The sequence below is a fragment of the Panthera pardus genome, unplaced genomic scaffold (assembly GCF_024362965.1).
Source record: "Panthera pardus isolate Hobbes unplaced genomic scaffold, ASM2436296v1 HiC_scaffold_20, whole genome shotgun sequence".
NCBI classification, from domain to species: Eukaryota; Metazoa; Chordata; class Mammalia; order Carnivora; family Felidae; genus Panthera; species Panthera pardus.
This window is the reverse complement of record NW_026526766.1, coordinates 72,051,721-72,066,172: the sequence shown is the minus strand read 5'-3', so window position 1 is coordinate 72,066,172 and position 14,452 is coordinate 72,051,721. Positions and strand designations below refer to the sequence as shown.

At 42.1% G+C, this 14,452-nt stretch overlaps 1 pseudogene; it reads left to right on the top strand.

The window, feature by feature from the left end:
* Positions 1 to 1,308: 1,308 nt before the first annotated feature.
* Positions 1,309 to 1,989, top strand: LOC128778594 (60S ribosomal protein L13a-like; annotated as a pseudogene).
* The last annotated feature ends 12,463 nt before the right edge of the window (positions 1,990 to 14,452 follow it).

Sequence of the window (14,452 nt, the reverse complement as noted above, 5' to 3'; positions counted from 1 at the left end):
GCTTTTATACAGCTAAAAGTTGGCAGGCTATTAAAGATGACTACCAATATCACACATGTCTGGGTGTTCTGTTGAGAAGCCAGTGATGTTTGGATAAGTAATAAAATAAAGACATTCATAATTTATAATTTGTAATATGTATATTCCATAAATTTTAAAAATTCATTTCAGCAAAATTATGTTGATATATTAAAGATTTTCACATAATTTGTATTCCTTTGGCAGTAATCATCCAAAGCAGAAATTGGCAAACCTTTTCTATGAAAGACCAGACAGTAAAAATTTTAGGTTTTGTGGGCCATATGGTTTCTGTGAAAACTACTCAACTCTGTCACTGTAACATGAAAGCAGCCACAGACAACATGTAAACGATGAGCAGTATAGCTGTGTTCGAATAAAACTTTATTTACAAAACAAAAACAGGTGGTGGGCCAGATTTAATCCTGCAGGATTAAAAATCTTTTTTAAATTGTGTTCCCAGGGTACAGCATTTAATATATGTTATATTCAAAATCCTGTTAAAATTAAGAATAAAATTCAAATTATGATTAGTCAGTATCAATATTTTAAGTCAAAATCACTTAAATAAAGCTGACTTTTAATGTTAAAGATTTGGTTAAATCTTATTAAATATTTTTATAAAAACGAAACTATTCACGATTCTAGCCATCAGTATTCATTTTGTTGCCAACATAAAGAACAGGTATCGTGGTTCATATACATTGGATCTAGATCTGTATATTTACAAATTTAAAAGTCATATGAACTGGTAATGTTGCAAAATATTTTGTCAGCCATCATAAGCAAAACTGTGCAGAAACTGCAAATCTCCAAATATCTTTAGAGCCAAGAATTGGATAAAACATGAAAAAAAAACCCAACGTGGGCACTGACCACTACTGGGAAATGGTACCTCATCACGTCAGAATCTGACATTTGTACCGTCCCAGAGAAGGGATTTATAAGGTAGCGAATCTGTCTTCTCTCCTTTTGATGTGCTTTCAGTTTTCAGTCCTTCCTGTAGTTTGAAGCGACTACATCTTAAGTCAACAGTGATACAGTGAGAAACTTTCAAAGCATTTGGAAGCTACTGCCTCTTGTTTAGGAATATGGAGCATGAGAAGCAGAGAGGCATTTCCTAAGTCTGGACAGGGTTGATCACGGGGTCGATGTTTAGAGTTATGGAGTGCTTATGCCAATGCTAAGAGTAGGATCCTGAGTGAGAGGGCACTTTGTGTGACTTTCAATAAGATAATTTTAATGTTCATGCCAAGTCTTTCTTTTCTTCTTTAAAATATCTCTGTATTAAAACATTCCACTTTCCCAGGAGGCCACGGAAGATGGCAGAGGGCAGGTCCTGGTGCTCCATGGCCCAGGCATTTCCCAGGGCGCCTGGCAGCCATTGTGGCCAAACAGGTACCACTGGGCCAGGAGGTAATGGTCACTTGCTGTGAAAGCATCAACATATCTGGCAATTTCTACAGAAACAAGTTAAAGTACCTGGTCTCTTTCTGCAAGAGAATGATCGCCAGCCCATCCTTTGGCCGCTACCACTTCTTTGCCTCCAGTTATTCTTTATGAAGGTGCGAGGCAGGCTGTCTCCAATACCAAGGGAGGCCAGGCTGCCCTAAGCACCTCAAGGTGTTCAATGGGCCCCACTGCCCTACAACAAGAAGAAGCAGAGGGTCAGTTCCTGCTTCCCTCAAGGTTGTACGTCAGTAGCCTGCAGGAAAGTTTGCCTGAACCGGGCACCTGGCTCTCAAGGCTGGCTGGAAGAACCAGGCGATGACAGCCACCCCGAAGGAGAGGAAGAAGGCCACAATCCATTATCTGAAGGAAGAGCAGCTCACAAGATTAATGAAACAGGCCTGAAAGAAGGTTGAGAAGAAAACTGACAAATAGACAGAGGTCCTCAAGACTCTCAGACTCTGGTCTGAGTCTAATAAAGACTGTTCATTAAGACTGTTCATTAAAAAAAAAAATCCATAATTTACACATATTATTTTTATGATTAGATGATGAAATGCTATTTTGTACATTAATAAATTTAACTTGGGGCATGCCTTGCTGGCTCAGTTGGTAGAGCATGCAACTCTTGATCTTGGGGTTCTAAGTTTGAGCCCCGTGTTGAATGTAGAGATTACTTTAAAAAAATCTTTAAAAAAATTTAATTTTTAAGACTACGACTGTAACATGCAGGGTCCTCTGAAAAGCAGGGTTCAGGATGGGGACTCCTCTTACTACAATTAAAGAGTATCCTGACTTGGAGACATTTCCTAGGGAAGTGACAGCATGAAGGCTTAGGGCTGGGAATAGGCAGAATTTTCCTTTTAGCTTCATTTTAATGTATGCCTTTCTTTCGTATGTCCATGACAAATCAGACACCTCCATTCCCCAGCAAATTTCTTTTTTAAAAAAATATTCATTTGTTAATTTATTTAGAGAGAGAGAGCATGGGAGCAGGGGAGGGGCAGAGAGAGAGAATCCTGAGCAGGCTCCATGCTGTCAGCACAGAGCCCGATGCAGAACTTGATCTCAGGAACCGTGAGATTGTGACCTGAGCTGATATCAAGAGTTGGACACTTAACTGACAAGCCACCCAGACGCCCAGCAAATTTATTCATGTGTAGATTTTTTTAGACAAAAGCCCTTTTCTATCTTGTGTTCCCTCTTGGGACCCCATTTTCACCTGTTGAAAACATACCTGTCTTTTAGGGTCTTGCTTGAAGGCCTTCTTAATGATACCTTTCCTAATCTTGGAGACCAGAAGCCCCTTTTTTGAGGCCCCCATAGGTCTTTGTTGCAGCCAGACAAATGCTTCTTGAAAACTAGGTTGGTGTATATGCCTTCCAGTCCTTCCTACCTCTTTGCAGAGGCTAAAAATATAGTGTGTGGTTTAAGGAGACTATGGATTCTCCTTGCCTAGTACCTCCCACCCTAGAGAGGTCCTGGGAGCCAGCCTAAGGTGACTTCAGCCTCATTATTCTTCGGGGAAGTGGAGAGTTGGTTTCCAGAAAGCCAATGTTTATTTATTTTTGAGAGATAGAGAGATGGAGCATGAGCGGGAAATGGGCAGAGAGAAAGAGGGAGAAACAGAATCCAAAGTAGGTTCCAGGCTCCGAGCTGTTAGCATGGAGCCCAATGCAGGACTCCAACCCAGGAACCACGAGATCATGACCTGAGCCAAAGTTGGATGCTCAACCCACTGAGCCACCCAAGCGCCCCAGAAGTCATCACATTCTAAAAGACCAGAGGATCTTTCTACCCCTTTACCAGAGGGTACACACAATGGACTGCATCTGAAAAGGTAAAGTGTGATGGGTGTGCATTTAAGGTTGTATACCTGAATTATACAAAATTTGAGTGTATTACAAGGGTCTACTATCAGCACCTGGGGGGAAAGAGCCACTTGATTCTACACTAGTCAGACTATTCTCAGAGTATTGTGTTCAGCTTTGGATATAAATAACTCCTTGAGTAGATACAGTTTAAAGCAACAACAACAACAACAACAACAACAGGGGCACCTGGCTGGCTCCCTCAGTAGAACATGCGACTCTTGATCTCAGAGAGATCAATCTTGTGAGTTGAAGCCCCACGTTGAGCGTGGAGCCTACTTAAACATAAAAATAAAATTCAATCAATCAATCAAATGAAACCAAAAGGAGTTACTTAAGGTTACTTCAGGGTTTTGGAATAAACTCTCCGCACTCACAGATAATTTTTATATCAAATTATTCTTTCTCATCATGGTAGCTACTTCTTAAACTCGATTTGCCAATGATAAGAGAATGATAAGAGATTCAAAGCCACACCCTCGAATATCATATGGAAAGGGAGGTGGGCTCAAATGAGTTAGGATTCATGGAAATGCATGTTCACTAAATTGAGAAGAGAGTGATTCAGAATAGCCAGTATGCTCATAAGCTATTATCACCCCTGCTGTTTTTGTGACTTGCACCCTCTTTCCTGCTGATAAAATATTTCTCTGTATTTCCATCAGGAACCACTCACTCCTCTCCAGCTCGGTCTTTGGGATTTGGATGCGGTTGACCCCACACTCAGGGTGAGCCCCGGTGGCTCCAGGCTAACTATTGGCCCTATTATCCGGTAAGATGGCGTGGTTGGTTTAGCTAAGGGTACTTGTCCCCAGCCGTAAACAGGCTCAAGGCTTTTGTGTCACTCTTGGGAAAGAGAAGCTTTCTCTGTCCACTGAGTTTGAAGCTGAGAGGATTTAAGAACTTCTATGGCAAGAACCACGTTATGATTGTCAGGGAGAAACTGAGGAGCAAGCAGAGCCAAGAGGACAAACTGGATTCCAGAACACTGTTTCAGTTTGGTGACGACCTTGGGTCAGATCTGTTTGTGAATATTTTAGGTTATGGGAGCCAATAAATTCCAGTTTTGATTTCAACATTTTGGATAATTTAAAGTCCCTCGAACAAAAAGTCTCTTAAACAGTACACAGCAGGGCTGTGAGGGAGAGGGACCTGGGAAAGAAGAACTTTAACAGCAGCTGGTGAGTTGGTAAGTTATCCTGTTTGAGCAGGTGCAGTGGGTGCAACTTAGATGATGTGTGACAACCTCACATGACATGTGAGCATCTACGATTCCTGGCCTGTCAGCCCAACATTGTGGCTGATATTGGCAAATCGAGTTTAAGAAGCTACCATGATGAGAAAGAATAATTTGATTTAAAAATTATCTGTGAGTGCGCAGGGTTGATTCCAAAAACCTGCCAGGGAAAATCAAAGCATAAGAAATCTTTTGAACTGGATAATACATGCTTTCTTTTCCATTACCCACTTTGGCACAGATTCAAAGTTTCTCACTCATATCCATTTTAAAGCAACTGTGTGAGCAAGTCAGTACAACGCGAGGTGTCTCAGAATCCTGGAGACAGTTTGGGAGACAGTCACCTGGGGATATATCGTCTAGGAACCACTGAGCCCTTGAATGAACAGGAAATTAGACATGTCGGGAGATGAGTAATCTGAAGCTTTTCCACATTGGCCTGCTCCAAGGATGTGCAGCTGAGGTGAATATTAACACCCACTGACAACACAAGACTGACAGTGACTGACTCCACTCCTTCCTTCCTTCCCCAAATATGTAGAACACATACTAGGTACCAGGAGTTGCCAGAGACAAGGATAGCTGGTTAACAAAGCACTTGCCATGCCCTTGAGAAACTTATAGTCCATGAGAAAGACAGACACGTGAGTGCTAAAAGTACTTTACAGGGGGACTTTCAGAAGTAGAAATGTAAACTTAGTATTTGTGTGTTTCACTGAGTGTAAATTATATCTCAATTTTTTTAGGTGAGGGGGAGAAAAAAGGAATCACTTGAAAGCACTGGCAATCCAGGCAGGGAGTTGTCAGACCACCAATATAGAAATGATTTGTGACAGATATAAAGCAGATGTGATCAGATTAATAAAAATGTGAAAGAGCCAATGTACCTACACCCCCATAAAGGCAGAGAGAGAGGATCTCCAAAAAAGTGTACTTTCTGTTTAAAACTCCAGAATAGCTCCAAGTGCAGAGACAGCAGGGACCGGGAGAAGGAACTGGTATGACGATGGTAACTAATTCATGAGCTGTAAACATCCGTGCTTTGAAGTGGCAAGTTTAAAATTTTTTCCTCAAGTGAAAATTTGGAGTAAAGCTTATTGCTTACCAAATAAGAGGAGAGTCATGAGGGGCGGCCGGGTGGTTCAGTCAGTTAAGCGTGTGACAAGAGTCATGATACAAGAGGCTCCCAGAGAAGGCACTAGAGCCAGAGAAAGTAGCAGTTTCCCCTTCCACCCCCAAGACCACTGGAGCTAGGACCACTGTAACCAAATCTTCACTTACTCCTAAGAAAGCACAGATTCCTGGGGCTCCTGGCAGGCTCAGTCTGTAGAACACATGACTTTTGATCTTGGGGTCATGAGTTCAAGCCCCACATTGGGTGTGGAGCCTACTTAAAAAAATAAAACTCTTAAAAAACAAAAAACAAGCAAGCAGAAATTCTCACCAGGACAGAGGAAGTATATCCAAATCTCTAATTCTAAATAGACAAGATTCCCTTGGAAAAAATAAGAACAGTCAAAAATCATGAAACAACTGAGGAAAACCAGCAGAAGAGTCATTGAACTACAAGTCAGTGAACAACCTCCTGATGAAACAGAGTTAATCAGGAAAGAAAAGAACTTTAAAATACGATAGTTGGTATACTAAAGGGAATTCAAGATGCTATCACATCTACAGAAATAAAAACCATTTTTATAAAAAAGAAACAGAGGGGGCGCCTGGGTGGCTCAGTCGGTTGGGTGTCCGACTTCGGCTCAGGTCGCGATCTCACGGTTCATGGGTTCGAGCCCCACGTCGGGCTCTGGGCTGACAGCTACGAGCCTGGAGCCTGCTTCGGATTCTGTGTCTCCCTCTCTCTGCCCCTTCTCTGCTCATGCTCTGTCTCTGTCTCTCAAAGATGAATAAACGTTAAAAAAAAATTAAAAAAAAAAAAGAAACAGAGTTCTTGGAAATTAAAAGCATGATTGCTGAAATAAAAAAAATGTTTCGACAGGGGCGCCTGGCTGGCTCAGTCGGTAGAGCATGTGACTCTTGATCTCAGGGTTGTGAGTTCAAGCCCACACTGGGCATGGAACTTAAAAAAAATTATTAAAAAAAATTTCAACAGATGGACTGAAGAGCAGAACGGGTATGGATGAAGGTCAAATTAGTGAACAGAGTGACCTCAGGGTGGTCTCAGGTAGAATTAGTGAGATAGGCTGGTCTCCCACATTCAGTGGATAAAGCCAAAGCAGAGATGGATCATGGAGGCTAGAGGCACACTTTTAGAAATTGCCTACCATAAATCCCAGAAAGGATATACGTGAAAAGAATTGAGAGAATGAAATAATCAAAGAATCAAAAGAAAAAAAAATGTCTCTGCCAAAGAAAGGCTCAAATCACAAAATAAAAAGGTCCAACGAGTACTAGTTAAGAATAATGAAAAACTACATCTGGATGACATTTCTGAATTCCAAGGGGAAGGAGAAAAATCCCTAAAATTTGTGGTGGGGGGTGGGGGGGGTCAGGGAGACACATCACCTAGAAGGAGCTGATCACCAAATTAGCCTGGGGTTCTCATCTGCAACACTAAAGCTAGAAGGCTAAATTTCAAGGGAAAATTCCAGACCCCGTTAAACTACCTTTTAATCATTTTGATTTCAGAATTCTATACTCAGTTAATCTACAATTGAATTTTGAAAGCAAAATCAAGACATAGTTGGACGTGCAAACATTCAGAAAGTTGCCTATCCAGTAAAACTTTCTGAAAGACATGCTCAAAGATGTACCAGAAGAAGTTTAAAGAAGAGGAGGGGGAGGAGAGAGAGGAAGACCTAGGACGTAAAAAAAAGCAAAGAAACCGAGTAAACTTGTAGCTAAGTGCATTCATTGCAAAGTCAGAGAATAAAGTGTTTATATTTTGAAGGTTGAACAATTTGCCAAGGTCAGTGATCTGGGTTTCACCGTCAGCTGCTCTTTATCACACAAAATCTGTCGTGGGCTTCCTCCGCAATTGTGTTTGTCGATGCTGGGCGTGCCCTACTTCTCCTTAGGGCTGTGGGTGGCTGCGCAGGGTCCTGGGGCTGATCCTGGGTCCGGAAATGGGCTGTCAGCAGGCTTCCTTTCCGGGTTTGTGGAACAAACAGACCCACAGCTGAGGCTTCCTCAAGTGAAGCAGGTGACTCTGTGGGGGCCTGCACATGTGTGTGTGTGACAGACTGGGTGACAGAGCCCCAGTCTCACCAAGGTCAAGGGGAGGATGGACAAATACTGGAATGTGAACTTCAGTCTGTTACAGGGTCTGGAGTTGGTTCCCAAATCCACGGATGTGCTCCTCCAGCTTCTGCTGGTGGGATCACGGGGAATCTGAGTCCCACTGGAGAGCAAGTGCCTGTGGGAGGCGAGAGGGAAGGGCATTGCTCTGCCAGGGGCCTTCCCTGCTTTCCTGAGCCATCTCTTCCCACCCATGTTTTGTTTTGTTTTGTTTTTAAATATTTATTTATTTTTGGGGAGAGCACAAGTCGGGGGAGAGGCAGAGAGAGGGGGACAGAGGATCCGAAGCAGGCTTGGTGCTGACAGGCTGACAGCAATGAGCCGGGAGATCATGACCTGAGCTGAAGTCGGAGGCTCAACTGACTGAGCCACCCAGGCGCCCCATGGTTTTTGTTTTTTGTTGTTTTTTTTTTAAGTACAATTTGGAATGGATAATCTTCCAAGGTTTTGTTTTTTTTTTTTTAACGTTTACTTATTTATTTTGAGAGATAGAGAGTGGGGCAGAAAAAGAGGGAGAGAGAGAATCCCAAGCAGGCTCTGCGCAGTCAGCACAGAGCCCGATGCAGGGCTCCAACTCATGAACTGTGAGCTCATGACCTGAGCAGAGTCAAAGCTTAACCTGCTGGTCCAGTAGGTGCCCCCCAACCCATGCTTATTTTGCTTTTGTAAGAACACTGGCATTTTGGGTGGGCTGTGTGTCTGATAGCCCTGGTTCCAGCCCACCCGTGTGCAGCAGCAAATAATGTATTTGCTACCCAAGTTCCACAAACTAACTCCAGGCTGAGTGTATGGTTTGTGCGCCTGTTTGGAGGGAGGGAGAGACGTGTTAGAGAGGGCAGAATAATCCTGCTGTTCCTTACATGGCAACGAGGGGTCTGGGAGTCCCTGAGCATCCAAGAAGAAGTCTAGAAGTCTACCTTTGCTTGACTTAAGAGACAGCCAGCAGCAGGGGCATTTCTCCAGAGACAGGTCCCTGTTATCAGTCTCCACACATCTGCTTGAGATGACACCTCTGTTCTGGGAAGGTCAATGTGGCTCCTTTCAAGGTCAAGGTGGCCTTCTGGTGTTCTCAGATATCTTGTCAGCTAGGGTAGCTGTGTGTGGATGTACAGTGGGGTGATATAGAGGGATTCACTTTTATCTGCTTCTTTTATTTATTTTTTAAAGTTTATTTTGAGAGAGAGAGAGAGCACATGCGTGCATGTGCATTGTGGGGCGAGGGGCAGAGAGAGAATCCCAAGCAGGCTCCTTGCTGTCAGGGTAGAGCCCAACTCAGGGCTTGAACCCACGAACCATGGGATCATGACCTGAGCCGAAATCAAGAGCCAGACTGAGCCACCCAGGTGTCCCCACTTTTATCTGTTTCAAACACAATTTTCAATCAGCATAATTTAAAATGTTAAACAAAATTCAGGCAAGTAAATTTGAAGATTTAATTGGCTTCATTAAGTGATTCATGAATTGGGCAGCATCCCATCTAGCAAGTCCAGAAGAACTCTGAGGACTTGCACAAAATGGAAGGGTTTTATGGGAAGGAGGGCGGGGCAAGAAAGTTATTAGTAAAAGGACAGGATTGTCTCAGGCAAGGTTGCTTTTTTTTTTTTTTTAAGTTATATTTATTTATTTTGAGAGAGAGAGAGCATGAGAAGGGGAGGGGCAGAGAGAGAATCCCAAGCAGGCTTCACACTGTCAGCCGCGGAGCCCAGTGCGGGGCTCGAACTCATGAAAGGCGAAACCATGCCCTGAGTGGAAACCAAGAGTCAGATGTTCAACTGGCTGAGCCACCCAGGCACCCCAAAGTCACTTTTCCTTAGGGGAAAGAGCAAGGGATCTTATCATGCAGATTACCTCATCTTCCTTTGGAGGTGGAGAGGGCTTATGCTACAGATTCATTGGCTCTTCTGGGAAAATTCCTGACTGACCCATTGAGACTACATTTTGGGGGGAGGTTGAAACTGCAATTAGATTAGGTATTAAGCTCCCGCTTGGGGAGTTGGCCCACGGGACACCCTTTTGGGCATGTGGTTTTCTTTTCTTCAAACATTAGAATCATTCCTGTTAATGCAAACTTCAAGCAAGAAGTTCAGTGCCAGAGTATATCAAACTCATTACAATAGGATATTTAAGCCATTCCTAAACAAGCCTATAAGCACTTCACTTAACATTTGCAAACGTGCTGGTGGTGTTCCCAAGCCAAACTGTAGGAAAAGCAGTACATCCCTTCTGGTCGGTCAAGCAAGGGATTTTTCCAGAAGAGTTCCAGAATATTTGGTACCCAGCCTCCATGTCCCCTTCTCCTTCTGGCCTTGTACCCAGAGGAGCATCCACTGGGCAAACCCCAAACTTTACATTGGAAGCAGACATAGCGAAGGGGAGCCTGAGGAAAAACCCTAGAGATGGTGGACCAGTGTTCCCTTTCTATTTGCCTGTCTTCCTCCTTCCCACACCCTGGCTGTTTCCCAGTCCACTCAGGAGTCTCTTGGGATCCCATCCACTTATGTCTATGGGGGGATGGGGCTTTTCCAGGGAGCTTTCCTATAATTCTAATCCCACATAGAGTTACCAGGATCCAAAACTGATTTGGAAAGGCCTACGTGTTAGTTCTTGTCTGGTAAAATAAAAACTGGCATCTAATTTTTTTTTGCCACTGACTTAAAAAAAAAAAGATTGTAATCATTTTGAAACGTACAGTTCAGTGGCATTAAGTACATTCACATTGCTGTGCACCCATATCCACCATCAGCCACAGAACTGTTTTCATCTTGTAAAACCGAAACCCTCTACCCATTAAACACAAATTCCCTGTTCCCCTCTACACTCAACCCCGGGCAACTACCCTTTTACTTTTGGTCTCTAGAAATTTGGCTACTCTAAGTACCTCATATGAATGAAATCATACAATATTCATCCCTATAAAAGTGGCCTATTTCACTTAGCATTGTGTCATCAAGATTCATTGATATTGAGGCACATGTCAGAGTTTTCTTCCTTTTTAAGACTGAGTGATATTCCATTGTATGAATATATGACATTTTGTTTCTCCATGGATATTTGGGTTGTCTCAACCCTTTAGCTATTGTGAATAATGATGCTTTGAACATGGTGTACAAGTTGTCGTTGAATGTTTCAATTGTGCAGCAAGATACATTAAAGATAGACTTCAAAATTTCTTAACTTTGGTGATGGAGACAGGATCAAATTAGCAATTCTAGAACTATCAGAAACTTCTTTCCTGTGCTTCCAAGGAGTAGAATAATTTTGTCCTGCAAGGAGTCCCTTTAAGAAGCTCTCTTCATCTTGTATGCCTGTTTGAGGTCCCTTAAAAACACTTCAGATATTGGTCAGTAGTCTCAATATTTTAGCTGGGATTCAAGCATTTGTCTAACTATACAAAGGCCCTCTGATGAGTAAATTACTATAAAAGTCTTTTTAAAAAATGAAGTTTAAAATGATTTTTTGGGGTGCCTGGCTGGCTCAGTTGGTAGAGCATGTGACTGTCCATCTTGGGGTTGTTAGAGCCCCACGTTGGATGTAGAGATTACTTAAAAATAAAATCTTTAAAAAATAAAACTTTTTTTTTTTTTTTAAGTGTGGAAATTGACAGTGTTTTGGAGAGCCAGGTAGCTGGGATTTGGGAAGCCTGAAGCCTAAAGAAGGAGCTGATGGTGGTGAGCAGCCTGTATGCAGCATGTACACAGATGAGGAGGATAAAATGCTTTGATTTGGTAAGAAGTGTACTCTCCATCTTTTTCAACAATTTCTACATAGTCATTCTCAACTGAATCTTAAAACATTATAAAATCTGCACATTATATTAATATGTACAAATAATAACTTGAAGTGTACCTATAATTAAATTTTTTTTAAATGGTATGTATTTTTATTTTTTTCACCCTACCTCCTATCTCTTTTGGTGGATATTTTTGTGGAGATCATGTGGCAAATGTAACCCAATACATTCCTCAAAGCTATCTGGTTTGTTGATGTCATCCTTTCTTGTTTGAAAGCATTGTTGCATATTTAATTGTGTGTGTGTGTGTGTGTGTGTGTGTGTGTGTGTGTGTATCTTTGACCACTTTACTAGGGTTTGGGAAGGTGGGGGAGAGAGAACTTTCAGGGCTTACAATGCCATCTTGAAACCAAAAGTCCAGAGGTTTTTGTTTTTTTTTTTTTTTTTTTTTTAATGTTTTTATTTATTTTTGAGAGAGAGAGACAGAGTGTGAGCAGGAGAGGGTCACAGAGAGAGAGAGGGAGACACAGAATCCAAAGCAGGCTCCAGGCTCTGAGCTGTCAGCACAGAGCCTGACAAAACCCACAAACCTTGAAGTCGGATGCTTAACCGACTGAGCCACCCAGGCGTCCCAAAAGTCAAAAGGTTTTTGATGAAGTTATAAAAATCTAGATATGGACAAAAAGAGCTCTCTCCAAATTTCTTTAAGAAGGTGTTGCGTGTTGGCTATGTTCTCTTAAAAGCAGAATATTTTTCTTAAGCTAAATATTTTCTCAGCAATAATCCCACTGCTGCAAATTTAATGCTAGTTTAATATTCTGTTTTAATTCTAGTGACACATATCGACCAGGAGATTATTTTTCATTTTGTGATTCCATGAACTCACTATTGGGTAAGAAGTAATTCTTTTTACAAAAAAAAAATTTGCTTGAAAGCAACAAAATGAGCCAACAAAATAACTGATGGGAGCCACAAATCTAATGTGGAATATGAATGACGTGGATTGTGCTAGTATAAACTTTTCAAAATATTAAAAACACGAATCACATAAATATAAAAAGAAAACCTAAGATTTTATTCAACTAATTAACTCATGAGGGACTGAGCGAGATGTTGACTTCAAAGGAGAACTAGTGGGGCGCCTGGGTGGCTCAGTAGGTTAAGCCCCTGACTTTGGCTCAGGTCATGATCCCACGGTGCGGTTTGTGAGTTCCAGTCCCACACTGGGCTCTGTGCTGACAGCTCAGAGCCTGGAGCCTGCTTCGATCCTGCGTCTCCCTCTCTCTGCCCCTCCCCCACTTGCACTGTCTCTCTCTCAAAAGTAAATAAACATTAAAAAAAAATTTTTTTTTTTAAAGGCCAACTAGTAAGATATCAAGGTTCAGAGGAAAATTTGAAGAATTTATGTATATGTATGTACATATACATACATATATACATATATACATATATATACATATACATATATACATATACATACATATATACATATATATACATATACATATATATATAGATGTCTGTTAGGTGTGATGAGATTAGTCAATAGAAAGTCTACCTAATACCTAATAGAATTAGGTAACATCTGGAAAGGTTACCAGACAACACCCAACACCTCACTGAAAAGACCCAGTAAACTTGCTCATTTCCAAGTTTTGTACTATTTTTCCTGATATCATCAATTAATAAATATATGTATACATACAGACACATATACACAAATATATGTAATTGTATTTATTTACTCTGCAGGACATGGCAGAGAAGAAGTATAGGTTGGTTTAAAAAGGTCATAAATGAGTGTATCTTTGTGGAAGCAATTACATGATTTCAAAGTTCATGAAGAGTTAACCTTAGCAAAACTTTTGTCTAAATTATAGAGGACAGACCACAGTATCCCCACTGCCCCTCTACTACTCCCCAAAGTATGCTCTTATCTTTGCTTCACAAAAAAATAATTAGCAAGAAAGCCTGCTGCAAAAGAGCCTAGGCAGTTTATTTTTAACTACTTCTTTTTAAGGCTACACAACAAGTTTGGCCCTTATATGGGTGTGTTCATGGGTGGTTAGATTTAGAGCAGGCTCATGGTAGAGAAAGCACGTGAAGATATGGGTTTAGGAGTGGGGGGCCCTGCTCTTGGACAGGCATAACAAGCTCGAAGCCTTCAAACTGGAACTTATTTCCCTCACCCTGCAGCCTCTCCCTACCCCAACTTGCAAATATTCCCTTTGGGTCTCAATCTCAGTGACTCCCACCACCATCATCAACCCAGCTGCCCAAACCAGAAATTTAGGCGACATCTGTTAATTTCTCTTTCCTTTTCCTTCATATTCTACTGGTCACAAAATCCAGTGGATTCCACCCAATACCACTCTGATTTGCCACTTCTCATTGCCAATCCCCTGCTCCTGGACTTGTCCTCTCATGCCTGGATTCCTGCAGCAGCCCCAGACTGGTCTGCCCGCCTCCCTTGTCCCAGTCCCACAGAGCAGACATGGGAGCCTTTCCTGATGAGGTCACTCTCTGCTTAAAACCCTGTTACAGCTTCTGAGCAACCTCCTTTCCTTGGTTTATGAGGTCGATTTTATCTCTGCAGCTTTAATGCCTCTCTCCAACCATCTGTTCCTACTCTAAGGAGGTCCTCCCCATTTCTAGAATACACTCTCAAGTCCCTGTGTCTCAGCATTTGCCCATCTTACCGCTTGGATTCCCCTCCCACATCCTTTTCAGCCTTAGCTTACTTCGTCAAGAAGCCTTCCGACGCCCCAGGCTGAATATCCTGGGTGCAGTAGGAACTCCTGTTAGCTCCTCCCCCACCACAGCTCGGTTGCCTGGTGTAATCTTGTCACCTGGTTGTTTGCCGCGCTTGGGTGGATTCGGTACTTGGCTTCTTGC